The sequence below is a fragment of the Urtica dioica genome, chromosome 7 (genome assembly GCF_054948205.1).
Source record: "Urtica dioica subsp. dioica isolate 48M chromosome 7, U.dioica_male_clone48M_v1_H2, whole genome shotgun sequence".
NCBI lineage: Eukaryota > Viridiplantae > Streptophyta > Magnoliopsida > Rosales > Urticaceae > Urtica > Urtica dioica.
In genome coordinates this window covers 31349351-31366099 of record NC_142762.1, presented here as the reverse complement: position 1 = coordinate 31366099, position 16749 = coordinate 31349351, and the positions used below count along the sequence as shown (strand labels likewise).

The 16749-nt window shown below is 43.2% G+C and overlaps 1 pseudogene; it reads left to right on the top strand.

The window, feature by feature from the left end:
* Positions 1-8237: 8237 nt before the first annotated feature.
* On the top strand, positions 8238-11671 carry LOC149390799 (uncharacterized; annotated as a pseudogene).
* Positions 11672-16749: the final 5078 nt, after the last annotated feature.

The window sequence follows — 16749 nt, the reverse complement described above, 5'->3', positions numbered from 1 at the left end:
GTCTAGACTGATATGACCAAGTCTTAAGTGCTAGAGATATGTTGATTTTATTAGATCGGAGGATTCAGATAGTTTGATCCTCTTTGGCTCCCTAACTAGATCATTATCTATTTCGGTGTCTAAAATAGAAGGTTGAGTGGGATAGATGTAGAAAAGAGCATTCTTCATACATGCATCAGCGACAAAAGAATTATCAGGAAACGAAATACGAATTCCATTCTTAATGAACTTTAAACAATAATCTTGTTCAAGAAGACGAGCAACATATATTAAGTTCATCCCAAAGGTAGGAACAAAATAATATTATTCAAGTTTAAAGTGCGGTCTTCAAAATACAGCGTCACGGATCCCACAGCCTTCGCAGACACCAGGCTCTCATCACCCCATTTGAAACAGAAGTCGCCTTCCTCCAAGCTTTTGGTTTTCTTGAAACCAGTCAAGGAACAACAAATATGGTTAGTAGCAGCGGAGTCAATAATCCACGATGATACATTGTCAGCTACTAAGCATGCTTTGGTAATTAGTACAATATTATGTTCCTTTGCTTTGAGATAGGCAGGACAACTCTTCTTATCGGCCTTGTGAGGTCTCTTCTTAGATCCAGAGGTGAAGGCTTTGTGCTCAGTAGCATTTGCCTCTCCTTGATTCCTCTTTCTCTTAGTGAGACACTCAGCAGTGTGAAGCTCATTTATTAGCTCGGTAACAATGTATACTAGCTTGTTCATGGAGTAGTTCTACTTGAAGGTATCAAAAGATTCGGGGAGAGTTTCCAAGATCATATCTATTTTGGTCTCCTCGTTAATCTTAGATCCTAGGATTTCCATCTTATTCAGGTAACTAATCATCAGCATCACATGGTCCCTGACAGGAGTCCTAGCCTTCATGCGATAGTTCATAGATTGTCGGACTGCTTGTTGCCTTTTTTGACGCCTTTACCCTCCAAACATCTCAAGGAGATTGTAGAGCATGTCGGCGACAGTCTCGATGTCACGATGTTGTTTTGCAACACATTTTTCATTGATGCTAAGATATAGCATCTCGCTATCTCATCGGATCGAAGCCAGGCCGCTAAGGCGTCTTTGTCCTCTCGGGTCGAATCATCATTCGTTTGAGGAGGACACGGGGTGGTGAGTACCCATTTGTGCTTGTTAATGGTAAGGACGATGTCGAGGTTACGTATCCAATTAATGTAGTTTTTGTTTTCGAGTTTTGTTTGAGTAAAGGATGATCGAGAGATGGTTGAGAGACATGTTGCTTAATTAAGTTGAAACAAGTTTATGATTTAGTCTTTGGTTTAGGGTTTAAGTTTGTTTAAGACTTGATAAAATCCAAAGGTGTAATAAACTAAAAAATAATTTACTCCCTCAAGAGAAGGCCGCAAAAAATCTCCATTTATAAGTAAATGACACATCATTAATGCTTAGCCAAGATGCAATACACCAATTTTGACTAGCCACATTTTAAATTGGTTTGATCACTCACATCCTTTCGCAGAGCCTCAAGGGAGGATTACTAGGGATTGAGTCTAAGTGTGCAACCAACCACATAGTCCAAAATATCAACTCTAAAAAAACAATCCCCCAAGAGGAGGCCTTGTCTTCATCGTCTCACTCTCGGACATAGCTTATTGAGCAATGATCGAAGAAAAAATGCCAGGGATTTCTCCCATTGAAGAGAAGGCCATAAGAGTGACTCTTAGTCTCACGTTAATTGTCTCTTTCATTAGTGTTGGGGACCGTGGATTAGAAACAACAAGTATAACTCTCCCACTTAGTTTTTTGGAGTTGGTACATCGACTGTTATAAGTTCGGAAACGGATTTCCTAGTTAAAGAGCGATAGAGCGGACAACTAGAAAAGAATCCTGAGGTTCATTTTGAAAATGTGTGATATAGATATAGTTTTGAAAACATTTTGAAAACTTATTTGATTTGGATGACAAAATATTTTCAAGTTTGAAAACGAAAACGGTTTTTCAAAATTCAAACTAGTTTTGTAAAAATTCAATTTCAATTAAACTTTCAAAAATCAAAACATTTTAATCTTTCACATTATGTTTATAATCTTATAAAAAACATTTTTTCTCAAGAAAACTTTCTCATTAGAGTTCTATAACTCATGGTAGTGGGGATGAAAATCCGGATTTCTAAAAAACTGGACTTACGGAACAGCCACGCACCTTGGAGTAAAATCGTCATAACTGGAGGCTCCGATGTCCTTTTGACCCAAAATCAGTGGCATTTGAAAGAGGACAGACAGACCTTTAATTTAATTTAAAAATAATTAAATTTGGAATTCTGAGAAAAGAGTTATGCCACTTTTACTGCGGGTTTTACTCCAGCTCGAAGAAAACAGAAATAATTAAAGCTCGGTCTTTTAGTGCGTAAAAAGAATCGAGTGTAACGGAATGTTTTAGGAAGTTGTTAAGGCTTTTATTTGTGTTTTATTAACATGGTAATAACATGGTATAAAAGAAATAACAACAAGCTAAAACGATTCAAGCAAATAAAAGAAACTAGCAATACAATATAACTAGTCACAAAATTTACTCGAAAATTTCTCAAACTTAAAAGCACGTTTTTCAATATAAAAAATTAAAAACTTTTAGAACTGATTCTAATGTGTTTTAATAACATCCCAAACTTATAGAAAATCAACATGATTTTTAATTTAAAGGCAAGAGCAATAAATTAAAAAAATCTAAAAAAACAATTCTAACTTGTCACAAAATTAGTAAACTTTCGAAAATGATTTTCAAGCTCATAATTTTAAATACATGTACATGCATATCTTTGACCATAGCTCTAATACCATTTGTTGGAATTGATCTAGGGTTTAATAAAAAGTTAAACACTTCGAGCAAGTGGCGGAATTTAAAAATGTTCTATTGACAAGTAAAACAATTTTACTAACCTAGACAAAGACCAAGTACACGTAAATAAAAACTATTATGAGCATTGTAAATTTACTACCCTTTTTAGAAGCTTGAACGCTGAGAAGCTTTTGGAAAGTTGCAACGTTCGTCTCCCCTCACAGCACGTCTCTCTTCCTTCCTCGGCAACACGAGCAACCACGACAGTTTCTATCACAAGAATCACTCGAGAGAAAAGGAATTAGTGAGTGGGCACTTTTAAACACGACGACTCGAGAACAAGTCTCAAAGTCGAAGAGATAAAAATACTAGGTCAAATGTGGACCTAGGTGCCAAAACAAAAACCGAAAAATAACTAGAAAGAGAGAGGATCGGCCAAGTTCTAGAGAGAAAGGCTCTCAATCTCTTAAACTTTGGATGAATGAAATGTGAAGAATGCGGGTTCTATTTATAGGAGATGTTTCACCTTCAATAAGGTAGTTTCCTCTTCTATAGAATATCACATATTCATGAGCAAAAATTCCCTCTTTCTCTCTTTCATTTGGGCGGCCAAACAAGGCTTCTAGAAGCCTCGATTTGTTTCCTCTTTTTCTTTCCTTATGCCTTGCCATGCATAGGAAATTTGTTTCCTCTTTTTCTTTTGGCAAGTATCTTGATACATTTATGCACAAAATAATCTCTCATATTTCTCTATAGGGAGGGTGGCCAAGTCTCTCTAGAAGGAGCTTCTAGAAGCTTCTTCATTTGTTCATGACAACATGATAAAGGCCCATTAAGAATTTTCAATAAAATTCTTATGAAATGAAATTAATCCACAAGGCCCAATTAATTTAATCTTGGCCGAGTGGTTTTAAGCCATCAAATGACCTTGTCAAAAAATTTATTGACATTCATTTCATCCTATGTCCAAAAAGACAAAATTACCATTTTGACAATTTTCGTAAAACTTGTCTCGTTCTTGTTTTGACTTAGCTTCTAGTTTAACTATTCCTACTCGATGTGATTTGTGACAGTGACCTGATGGATCCAAATGAACAAAGTTTGAGCTAAATACTTGGACTCAAAAGTTCACAAACTTTTTCCAAGTTTAGCTTAATGTCAACTAACTCCACTAAAGAGTTGACACTGAAAATCTCTCGGTTCAAATGAATTTATTTTCTACTCACGAATTCAACCTAATTGTAATGAGTGGATCCACTTAATATTATCTATGTTTACCCTTCATGAATATCATCAGCTAGTCGGGATTTACAAAATTACCATTTTACCCTTCTATTTGTTATTTCCTCAACTCCTTTGTCGCTTGTGAATAAGTTAGAAACAATGTATTGACGAGGAGCTAACAAGTCACTTTTTTTCATCCAAAAGAGTCGAGACTCAATTTGGACACTGGCCATTTCATTTATTCACATTCCATGGATCAAAGCATGAGGTGATATACATTGCATTTTAGCAATCTTGTACATGAATTCCATATTTATGAGAGCTTCAAAAAGTTACTCATGACATCTTCACAACTTAGTATTTCACCAATAGGTCATGTTCATAATCACATAGTGAGTCCGAACTCTGACTTTCTCAAATGAGAATACGTAAGCTGTGAAATGGCATGTGTCATTTCAGGACTAAGGTAAGCACGATGCAATTCATACGTAGTGATTTCGAGACATAAAAAGTTAAATGGTTTGTTCTTATATTGTCTCTAGAAGTGCACTGGTCAATTCAGTACCTTCGGAAGATACCTAGAAGAACTATAGAGTCTCCAACTCTTAATGCCCCATAAGCAGACATCATAGATTCTCCTAACAATCGTACTGAGGTCAATAGTCCTTTGACCCTTAGATTGCGAATATATCGTTTTAAGCAAACTACGAAGAGTTGTTCATGTAAATCTACATTTGTCTCTTCGTAAGTTGTTAAGTTTGTTTATGGACTAAAGACTAATGTTTTATCATAAAGCTTCAAACAGACAAGGAAGAATGAATGAACGTTTCAACTTTTTATTAATGAATATGTAAAAAATGAAGACTACAACTCTTCTTGTGGGCACCATTGACAGCATGGTAATCACCATATTTCTGAACACAATGAAGATGTTACACGGCTGAAGAGAAAAGTGAGTAGAAGATAGAGCTTTTGAAAAGTAACTGCTGACAAAGTGATGCTTAGAGAAAGTAATGATAGCAGTTAAAAAAATCGCGACTCTCATTGGGAAATAAATCATCACACTGAGCTTCAAACTGAAGCTGTGAAACACTGCGTTTTGACAAAACAAGGAAAGAAGGCTTAGGAGAATGGGCTTTTTACTGACCAAGACATAAGCCCAAACACGTCTTGACGAACCTATTAGTTGCTATAAATCCGGGATACATACTCCCAAAGCAGCGTGAAGTTTCTCAAACCTAACCATAGCTAGCGGTTTCGTTAAAATGTCAGCCAATTGACCTTCTGTGTTTACATACTCCAGGGACAAGGTTTTGTAATTCACAAGAACTCTGATGTAATGATGCCGAATCTCTATATGCTTGGTTTTGTTGTGCTGAACGGGATTCTTGGCAATATTGATTGCACTAGTGTTGTCACAGAACAATGTTACGACATCCTGCGGAACATCATATTCTTCTAGCATAGACTTAAGGTAGACTAGCTCTATGCTGGCATCACCAGCAATAATGTTCTCAGCTTCCTCCCCAATCTGCATTAGAGTACCCAACGAGACATGAATTTGTATCATAGGAGTAGAGAATACCAAAGTCAGAGGTGCCATGGATGCACTTGATAATCCTTTTAACATAGCTCAAGTGAGTTGTAGTTGGATGAGCCTGATATCTAGTGCAAACACCAACTGAGTAAGAGATGTCCGACTTGCTGGCTGTCAAGTAGAGAAGACTCCCAATCATGCTTCTGTACAACTTTGTGTCAACAGGCTCAACTCCATCTTCTTTGGAGATCTTGACTGTGGCAGAAGCAGGGGTTCTCTTTGGTTTTCCCGACTCAAGACCAAACTTCTTTACAAGTTCTTTAGCATACTTACTCTGGGATAATAACCATCTTCAAATTGTTTGATTTGGAATCCAAGGAAGTAAAATAGCTCACCAACCATACAGATGTATAAGGAAGAGACCATTAGTAAGTTCTATGTGAGAATTAGAGATCTCTCAAATGAATCTCACTCTCTGGGAGAACCCATGTCAGATGTTAAGCTTGTCAAGAAAATCTTGAGATCTCTTGCTGAGAGATTCAAGATCAAAGTGACTACTATTGATGAAGTTCATGACACATCTGTGATGAAAGTGGATGAACTCATTGGTTCCTTGCTCACCTACAAGATGTCGTTCTCTGGGTCTTCAAAGAAAAAACCAAGGGGTCTTGCACTCAAGTCCACCTCCTCCGAACCTTCGTCCCCTAAAGTTGATGTGCCATCAGAATCGTATGAAAAGTCTATGGCCTTGATGGTCAAGAACTATGGAAAGTTGATTAAGAGGTTTGAGAAGAGGTCACAAAATTTCTCAGGGCAATATACTGCTCCTTTCAACCGGGAGAAGATTTCTCAGGGTTACAAACCTGGGAACTACAACAAGAAAGGAAGGGATGATCGGGGAGTTCCTTATGCATCTAAAGGGAAATGAATTCAGTGCAGAGAATGCGAAGGTTTTGGACACATTCAGGCTGAATGTCCAAACTTTCTGAGGCGTCAACAGAAGAACTTCAATACTACTCTCAGTGATGAAGATAGCGAATCTGGAAGCGATGTAGGAGAAGATGAAGGGAATAACTTTCTTGCCTTCATGGCTCAGAGTGTGGATTCTTAGGAAGTTTCTTCAGAGGAGAACAAAGGGAAAGCTGCCGTGGCTCCTTCTAAATGCTCCAACGACTTCAAGTCGGCTAGAAGTGGGGAACTTAGCAATGAATTCTTCTTCATTCTTATGAAGTTATCATGTCCCAAGCTGGATCTTCTGGTAGTGTTAAGTCTTTTTCAGGAGAAATAGAAGATGAACTCGGTGATGAGGTTTTACTGGAGGCCTACAAGACTCTTTTTATTAAGTGGGCATATGAGTCTAATGTCTTCCTCAAACAGAATTCCAAGATAGAAAAAGTAGAAGCCATTGTTGATCGATCCAAAAATCGACATCAATAATTTGGCGCCGTCTGTGGGAAACTCAAAAAGACCAATCTCGAAAGAAGCAGTTCGTAAAAAAAAATTAGTATGATGTCTTCCACTCCGACTCATTACGAATCCGGAGAGGAGATCCCTCCGGGGATTAGGGCAATCCTGGATATGCTGTCCAAAAAAATAGACGAGCAAGCTGAGACCAACCGTGCTCTTAATGACCGGTTGAATACTCTCTCGACTCCTCAAAACACCCCGGATCCTCAGGTGGGATCCGGGGATATGACCTATTCGGAATCTGCTCGTCAAGCAGCCTCGGTTGCGCAAGCGAGCCGGGCTCTCCCTCTCGGAGTCTGTCTGGATTTCTCTGGGATACAGGTCGCCCAAGGAACAGACCAGTCTCCTAGCACAAGCTTTAAGCTTGGAGGGACTGCTAGCGAAGTCGCAGCAGAAGTCACGATCGACCCTTCCGGCCTCCCTCCGCCCCTCCTTGGAGAAGCGCCGTCCGGGTCCTTCACGACTAATGCAGGACCTCGCCCATCGGCGACCTATCAAACGTTCATCCCACAACGTCTTGGCGGGATGAATCAGACCCGTCATAGCCCGGTAGGTGCAACCGCGGTCACTGCACATACGGGACCCCGCCTTTTTCACGGGGGCGAACCCAGCATGGCCGAGCTAGACCAATTTAAAGAATCAATAACGGCCGAACTGAGAGCTGTTCGATCAAAATTTCACTCTGCAACCAGCTCGGCCCCCGAGATAGATCGTCTCGTTGAAGAAACAAGGGGGACTCCTTTCGCCAGAAATATCACCGAAGTGCAGTTGGGAGATACCGGAAAGATTCGCCATCCGCGGTATAGTGGCACTTCAAGTCCGAAAGCTTTTATCTTGTCCTTCAGAGTCGCAATGGGACGGGTTATGCTCGCAGAGAGAGAATTGGAGGCAGGATACTGCCAACTAGTCGCTGAAAGCTTGTTACGGTCCGCTTTAGAGTGGTTCTCCAAACTCGAGCCGAACTCCATCGATAGTTTTGACAAACTATCGGCTGCATTCCTGAAACACTATTCGATGTTTGTGGAGGACGATCTGACCATAGAGACTTATGGGGAATCCAGTAGCGAGAGAACGAATCCTTGAATGATTTCATGACCCGTTACAAGGACGTACTCTCAAAAATCTCTAACGTATACCATGAATCTGCCATAACCTCTCTAAGGAACGGATTAAGGCACGACTCGAAGCTGAAACTAGAGATGACTGTTAACCGTCCCCTCATATTAGAGGATGCAATTCACAAAGCTGCGAATTATGTGAAAGCCGAAGAGGAATTCGCTTCCTACGAGAGGCAACGCGCGACTGAAAAGAAACCGCCCTCTAATACTTGGGTAACGCCTGCAAATGCTGGGGGCAACCCTCGCAGGATCAATCCCCACGATGCTACACCTTATGCCAGAAAGCAACACGCCTCCCCCCCCCAATTACACATTTAATGTCAGCGATGACATTATGGAGGGAGGTCCCTAGGCAAAGAAATGGACACGGGACCCCAATGCATATTGCACTTTCCCTAAAGCTAATGGCCACGACACGGTCAATTGTGAGACCATGTGTAAGGCTCTAGCTGAAAATATGCAAAAAGGGAACTGAAAGACGTTGATCTAGGACCCCCGCCGAAGAAGAAGGTCTTTAATAACAACAACAGAGGAAGGGGAAACCCCTCCCCCAAGAGAGCAAGACCCGATGAGGAATGGAAACTAAACTCCCCCCCGATTGTCGCAAAACACAGGGTTGACTTCATAATGGGCGGCTCAAAGTTTTGCAACGGAACGGTTACCTCAATCAAGGTACATCAACGACAATTAAGTAACCAAACCACCAGAATCAGACTAGAACAAGATGTTCAGATCTCGTTCTCCGAAAAAGAAGCGGTAGGGACAACCAAACCGCACGACGACGTACTCGTAATCACGATTGACGTGTCTAACTGCGAGGTCGCGAGAGTTCTAATCGATGGAGGCAGCTCCGTGGATCTTATCTTCAAATATACCCTGGCCAGGATGGGAATCAACGAAGACGAGATTGAAAGGGAACGAACCCATTTGACAGGTTTCAATTTGTCTACTACTTCATCCTTAGGAACAATCAGGTTGCCCGTAAAAACACATGGAATCAATAAAATAGTAGACTTCCAAGTACTAGACTGTCTCTCCCCTTACAATATTATCTTGGGAAGACCATGGATACATAGGATGAGGGTTGTGCCTTCAACCTTTCATCAATGTATTCGCTTCCCTACGCCTGAGGGGATAAAAGAGATCTGAGGTAATCAGCGACCTCCCGCAGTTGTTATCTCACTAGCCATAAGCATTATGCTAAAGCAATCAAAGAAGAGTAATAGCAATTAATGAATGTGGAGTCGGCCGAGAGCGTTTCTGCACTAGAAGAACCCGACTCCCTTGATGCGTCAAGTACTGAGACAGTCCAAGTACAGCTCGATGGCCCCGATCCTTCCAAGTGTGTCGGAATCGGAACTAAGCTTAAAGGTGGTATTAGGCGAGAGCTGATCTGTTTCTTAAAACGAAACAAATCCACCTTCGCCTGGTCAACCGAAGATATGCCAGGAATAAGCATCGACGTCACGTCTCACCAACTTAACGTCGATCCCAGTTTTAAACCTGTAAAACAAAAAAGACGAAAGCTCGGTCCCGACAGGGCACGGGTTGTCAACGACGAAGCCGAAAGACTGCTCAGTGCAGATTCAATCCGCGAAGAGAAATACCCGGATTGGCTGGCAAACAATGTCGTCGTAAAGAAAAAAAAATGGGAAATGGCGGGTATGCGTTGATTTTATAGATCTAAATAAAGCATGCCTCAAAGACAGCTTCCCGCTGCCTCATATCGACTAGCTAGTCGAAGCAACCGCGGGACATAAAATCATGTCATTCATGGACGCATTCTCAGGATATAACCAAATCTTGATGCATCCAGATGACCGAGAATAAACAGCTTTCATCACCGACCGAGGCACGTATTGCTATAAGGTCATGCCCTTTGGACTAAAAAACGCTGGCGCCACCTATCAAAGGTTAGTCAATGAAATGTTCAAAGAAAAGATAGGGAAAACGATGGAAGTATATATCGACGACATGCTCGTAAAATCCCTAAGGAAGAACGACCATATAGGGCATTTGGAGTAATGTTTCGAGGTATTGAATAAGTATCAAATGAAACTCAATCCCACCAAATGTTCATTCGGAGTATCATCCGGTAAGTTCATTGGGTATTTAGTTATCCAACGAGGAATTGAGGCTAACCCGGATCAGTTGCACGCCTTGCGAGAAATGCCTTCACCCCGTAATAGGCGTGAAGTTCAAAGGTTGACAGGACGCATCGCTGCCCTCAACCACTTCATCTCTCGGTCCACAGATAAATGCCTTTCTTTCTACCGGCTCCTTAAAGAAACAAGAAGCTCGAATGGGACGACAAATGCGAAGAGGCGTTCAAAAAATTGAAAGAGTATCTATCGACACCCCCAATCTTGGCAAAACCCGTTGCAGGGGAGCCACTCTATCTATACGTCGCAGTGTCTCAAGTGGCAGTTAGTGGAGTACTCGTCAGAGAAGAGCAAAGGGACCAACGACTAATCTTTTATACAAGCAAGTCGTTTGTCGATGCTGAAACTCGATATCCTATTATGGAGAAGCTGGCCTTGGCCGTCGTTTCCGTTGCGCGAAAACTTCGGCCGTACTTCCAATCTCACACCATAATAGTAATGACATCACATCCCCTCAGAAGTTACCTACATAGCCCCAATCAATCAGGAAGATTAAGTAAGTGGGCCGTTGAACTGAGCGAATACGATATTGAGTACCAAGTGAAGACATCCGCAAAATCGCAAGTTTTAGCGGACTTCATCATCGAACTCCCGAGGGAAAGCCCCATCGTGACCGAGGTCGAAGGCACCTGGACACTTAAAGTGGACGGGGCATCGTCAAAACAAGGGGCAGGAGTGGGAATACACCTGACATCCCCTCACGGTGAGACTATAGAACAATCGTTCAGACTCGACTTCATCGCATCAAACAACGAAGCCGAATACGAAGCACGAATCAATGGAATTAGGTTCGCTACTGCAGTCGGATCAATGAAAGTGGAAGCTTTCTGTGATTCCCAACTCGTGGCAAACCAATACTCCGGAGAATACGAGGCTAGAGATGAGTGAATGGAAGCTTACCTGAAAGTCGTAAAAGATCTCACGAAACAATTCGAAGAATTCTCCCTGACAAGGATTCCTCGGGGTGAAAATACTTCGGCTGATGCATTGGCTGCCTTGGCATCTACTTTGGATCCGGACCTCAAAAGAATCATCCCAGCCGAAACAATCAAACAACCTTCCATTGCAACGACCACTACCGCGGTCATAACAATAGAAAGGGGGGATTGGAGAGATGGAATATTACATTACATCACGACGGGTACGGTCCCATCCGATAAGACGGCAAAACGCAAACTTATGCTGAGAAGCGCGAGGTTTTGTGTCATAGATGGAAACCTACTCAAGATAAGCTTCGCAGGACCCTACCTCAAGTGCGTCGCGATGGAAGAGTCCAAGAGAATCCTGGAAGATGTGCATGAAGGAGAATGCGGAAGTCACGCGCGGGCGGGCGAGCGCTTGCCATCAAAATAAAGAGGTAAGGCTACTTTTGGCCGACCATGCTGGCAGACTGCGAGGCGCACTCGCGCCGCTGCGATCAATGCCAGCGCCATGCTCCCAACATAAAAATACCCGCAGAAGAATTGTCCTCTATCTCGGCGCCATACCCATTCATGAAATGGTCTATGGACAATGTGGGACCAATGCCGGTCGCCCCTGGCGGGTTAAGATTTCTATTAATCTTAACAGATTATTTTTCAAAGTGGGTGGAAGCTGGCGCCTTCGTCTTGATAAAGGATGTCGACGTCACATCATTCATCTGGAAAAATATAATCTGTCGACATGGAACTCCCCACGAGATCATAACGGACAACGGATCACAATTCATATCGAAAAAATTTAGAAACTTTTGCTTCCATAACAACATTGAGGTAAGAATGTCAACACCATGATATTCTCAAGGAAATGGGCACGCGGAAGCAACAAATAAAACCATAGTGTACTCCATAAGGTAAAGGCTCGATGGCAAGAAAGAGCGGTGGGCAGAAGAGCTGCCAGATGTGCTGTGGGCGTACCGAACCAGCCAGCGAAGGCCGACAGGGGAAACTCCGTTTTCCCTCGTCCATGGAGTCGAATCTGTCATCCCAATCGAACACTAGGTGCAAACCCTTAGGGTAATACAAGCACCTAAGGATGAGCCAAAAAAATGATGAGGCCCTAGGCGATGCTTTAGATCTTGTAGAGGAAAATCGAGATTCAGCCCTAGCAAGATTATCCCGTTATAGACAATCCATCGCCAGATTCTACAACAAAGACGTTAACGCGAGAAGATTTGACATAGGGGACTTAATCCTCCGAAAAATCTTCCAAAACACTGCCGAGGCAAATGCCGGCAAACTCGGGGCAAAATGGGAAGGCCCCTATAGGGTCACCAGAGTAACCTACCCCGACATTTATGAACTTGAAACACTCAACGGAATCCCGGTTTTAAGATCATGGAACGTCTCAAACCTCAAAAAATACTACTGTTAAAACCAGTAAGAATTGAACTACGTCCGACTTGATCCCTGCATAAGGGTACGTAGGCAACCTTTCACTACAAATGCACAGTCCCCCACCTTTTTCAGCTACGGAGCTCGCACCTCGGCCGATGATCCCGACCTCGGACTAGGCCAACAGTGCAAATACCTCATGACGTCTCTGGCGAGAGCCGACATCTCACAGCGTCATCGGAGGTCGCACCCATAAAGGTCGACCTCATCCGAAAATCTTAAGGGAAACTTTTTAGATCCCCGAAAATCTAAAAGACTTGACAGAATTTTAACCAAATTTAATTACGGACTTCGGCTTCAAATCTAAGGGGAAACGCTTCGGACCGACAATAATCCGAACAACATGAAAGATTTCGAACGACGAACCTATTCAAAACCTCAACCTAAGGGAAACTTTTTAGAACTCTGACGACCTATAAGACTTAGCAAATCCTCTGAATCTTTAAGGGAAACATTTCACGCCGAGTACGGGCGACCTAAAAGACTTAACAGATTATGCAAATCCGAGCTATCTCAGATGTAAACAAAATAATATTCAGATCGGTCGGACGGACTGAGTAAAAGACAGAAAATAAGCATCTGTGCAGACAAAGTAAAATTTGATGAGCTAAACGACTTGACAAATTCTAAAACATAAAATTGTATTAAAAATAGTAAGAAAAATAATTCAAGTATAAAATAGAGGTACCGAAGCCCCCTATAATTGTATAAAAAAAACAATAGAAACTTCGCCCAAAACACACGGGCCCCAGAAACAAAATAAACATTTTTATTGAATTCAAAGAAAATGACGGATGTATGACTTAAGCTTGGTCACGGGGTTCAACCTCGACGTCTCGATGCTCGGGGGTGGGCGTGAACGCCGCCACTTCTTCGTTTCCCTCCGAGATAGAGTTGAGGACCTCGTCAGTTAGGTCGAGCATCGAGCCATGCTCGTTGAGGGCTTTCGTGGGCTCGACTTCGGTCGTGGGGGCGTCGGCGGGAGATCGGTCCGAATACGGGGTGAACGAGACGTCCTCGATCTCAAGGATGGCGATGGCCGCGTAATCAGCTTCGTACTGAGCAATGTCGTCCTCAGTATCTTTCATCTCGACGCCCCAATCCAAGATCTCGCCCTTCAAAGCCTCCAAGATCAGCTCTTTGCTCCCCCGACACTGCTCAAGCTTCTTCAGGATGACGACGGCCTCGTCCATCTTCTCCTTCTGTGCACGATGCTTGAGTATCTGTTCGTGATACTTCAGCGAGGTCGCCTTCTTCGCCGCGTGCACAACCCAGTCCCGCTCCGCCTTCGTCGTCCTCTTCATCCGGGCGATCTCTTCGAGAGCATCCTTCAGCTCTTTGTCCCGAACCTCCAGGTCGGCCGCTAGCTTCGCCTTTTCTCTTTCAAAACCGCCAGAACGAGCCGCCCACCCTTTGATTTTCTCCTTCTTATCGTTGAGGTTGATAGACAAGTATTGAACTTTGCCGTTGAGGCGTTCGATCTTGCCGTACGACTTCTCCAATAGGGCATTCTTAGCCAGGAGATCGTCTTGGAGAGTAGCGATCTTGTCATTCATCTCCTGGAGCTCGGCCTGCAGAGACTCCGTCCCCTTTTGAACCTCGGCGATCTTCTCTTGCTCGACTTTGGTATCATGGAGGCACTTCTCGTACCGAAAAACACCTCGGTTCAGTTGGGTAGACAGCTGAAAATATCGAACCCCCGTTATAACTCAACTTCAACAGATCCCCAAAAATTTGCAAAGTATAACAGCTCGACTATACAAAAAAAAAAAAACTTAAAGCCAAAAGTGAAGACACTTACCCCGGTTATGGCCGAAGCCATCATCCTGTACCAGTCCGCTTCGGCAAGTTCTGGGACTTTTGGAAGCCCCATGCCGAAACAGGTTAGCTGGCGAAGAAACCCCACCGAAGAATAGATATCGTCGCACAGCATATGATCCTGCGCCTAATGGAAGTTGACGATATGCTTCTTCTTTCGGGACGCAGAAGGAGCTGAGTCAGAGCGTCCTCCGGACTTCGACTTCGACGAAGACCGGCTCCCTTCTGCTACCGCCTTGCCCTTGTCAGTCCGAGCTACCACGGTAGCCGGGGCCTCAAGGATGGGCTCTTCTTCTCCCTGGCCGACGGGGTCAGGGACCAAATCTTTCTTCTTCTTCTTCTTCTTCTTTTTCATCTCCCCTTCTCCATGGACTTCTCCCTCCGAGACCCGATTCGCCGGCGTCTTTCTTTTCTTGGGTGCCGTTACGACCTCGGCCCTTTTTGGGGCTCGCTCTTCTTCGGTCCCAGGGGCTTCGGCTCCCAGGACGACTATTGAAGCGACCTCGGCCGACTCGGGTACCTCGCCAGAAGATACCAAAATGACTGGAACTTCAGACAACAGACGAACTCTGGTCACTTCGACCTCGGGATCGTCTGCAGGAACAGTTGGGGTTGGGGTCGAAGTCGAACGACGCCCCCCTTATTTTGCTTCCTCGCCTCACGAGAGCTGATCGGAGTATTCATGTTGTCTCCAACGACTAATTACAAAAAAAATGATGAGAACTTGGTTAATATGAAACGACGAGATCAAAGAGCTGGCGGGTGAGGCCAAAGCTTGGCCGAAATGAACCTATGGGAAGTAAAGTTCGACCACTCTACTTCGCCCTCTTGCAATATTGAGAGCTTCTCGGCGAACTCTGCTCCTTGAGATGGCGCCTTGATTTTCTCTAAAAAAAACATAACAGATAAATGTTAGTTTATCTCACCTACCTACAAAACACGAGTAGAAAGAAATAGAATAAACTAAATTTTGTGCATACTCGGCGAGCTCTCCCACTTCGAGGAGAAAGAACGAGCTCGATCCCCGAGCGAACACTCGTTTATAGCGAAGTAAAAGTATCGCCTTCCCCAAAACTTATCCTTCGAAGGCAGGCCCGAGATTACTCCCTTGCCTGCAACCCTCGAAAGATAGAAACACTTCGGATAGTGTTTCGAATTCACCTTACCTACACAAAGACAGACTAAATCCATCAAAGTGAGTTCGGCTTTTTCCTCATGGGCCACAACAATTAGACCCATCACCATCCTAACAAAGTTCGGACACATCTGGGGAAGGGTCAACCCTAGGGTCTGGACGAAGTCGAATAAGAGAGGGTGAATAGGAAATCTCAGTCCACATTTCTCTAGCCAGATCTCGTATATACAACAGAAACCCTCGGCGGTGGCCCCAGGAGGAGGAAGAAGAATTTTTATTTCTGGGGGAATCTGGTATTTTTTCGCGGATTCTCCTAAGATCGGTCGAGGTCACGGCAGAAGGTAATAATATGTCTTCGTTCCCTAAAGGTTGAGATCCTGATGGACAAAGTCCTGAGCTCGACATTTTAAAACTAAGGTTTCTAGGGGGAAGTGTTTAAAGATATGAACTTTCCCGAGTTCGCTGGTCGAACTGAGAATAAGAAGTGGTCGAAGTCTAACCAAAATCGAAGAACTTAGAGAGAGAGTTTAATGGATAAAAAGAGAAATTCAGAAGAGAAAGTAACCTTTTAACCGCGGACGATGAGAATATAAGTGGGAAGAAGTGACTCTTCGGCACGCTTATTTATATATTTCCTGATTAACTAAAATCCCGAAAAATCTAATGATTTCGGAAACAAATATAATCAAAGATACTTCCTTGATATCTGCAAAGATATCAACAGATTCCCCGACTTTTCGACTTCGACCTACGAAGTACAGTCATGTCACACCACGTATGAAGATGACGCGTTCTCACGACTTGCCACGTGGCCACGAATATTTGATTTCCCTCCTTTTGCCAATTCGAGGCAGTTTGAATTCTCCGCGAAAAATATTTTAAAAATATTCGAGATATTTTGAAAATATTTAGGGGCTAATTGTGGGGGTATAAAAATTCAAATACTTAAATATTATCTCGGATGGGCTTTGGCCCGACCAAAGCCCATAATCCATTTGAAGAGCAGCCCACGGAATCAATTATGGGCCTAGTTCGCTCTCGATAGATCGGCCCAAGTCCTGCAACATTTCCCGGCTCGATGAAGGACTCCAGCTCGACCACGTCTT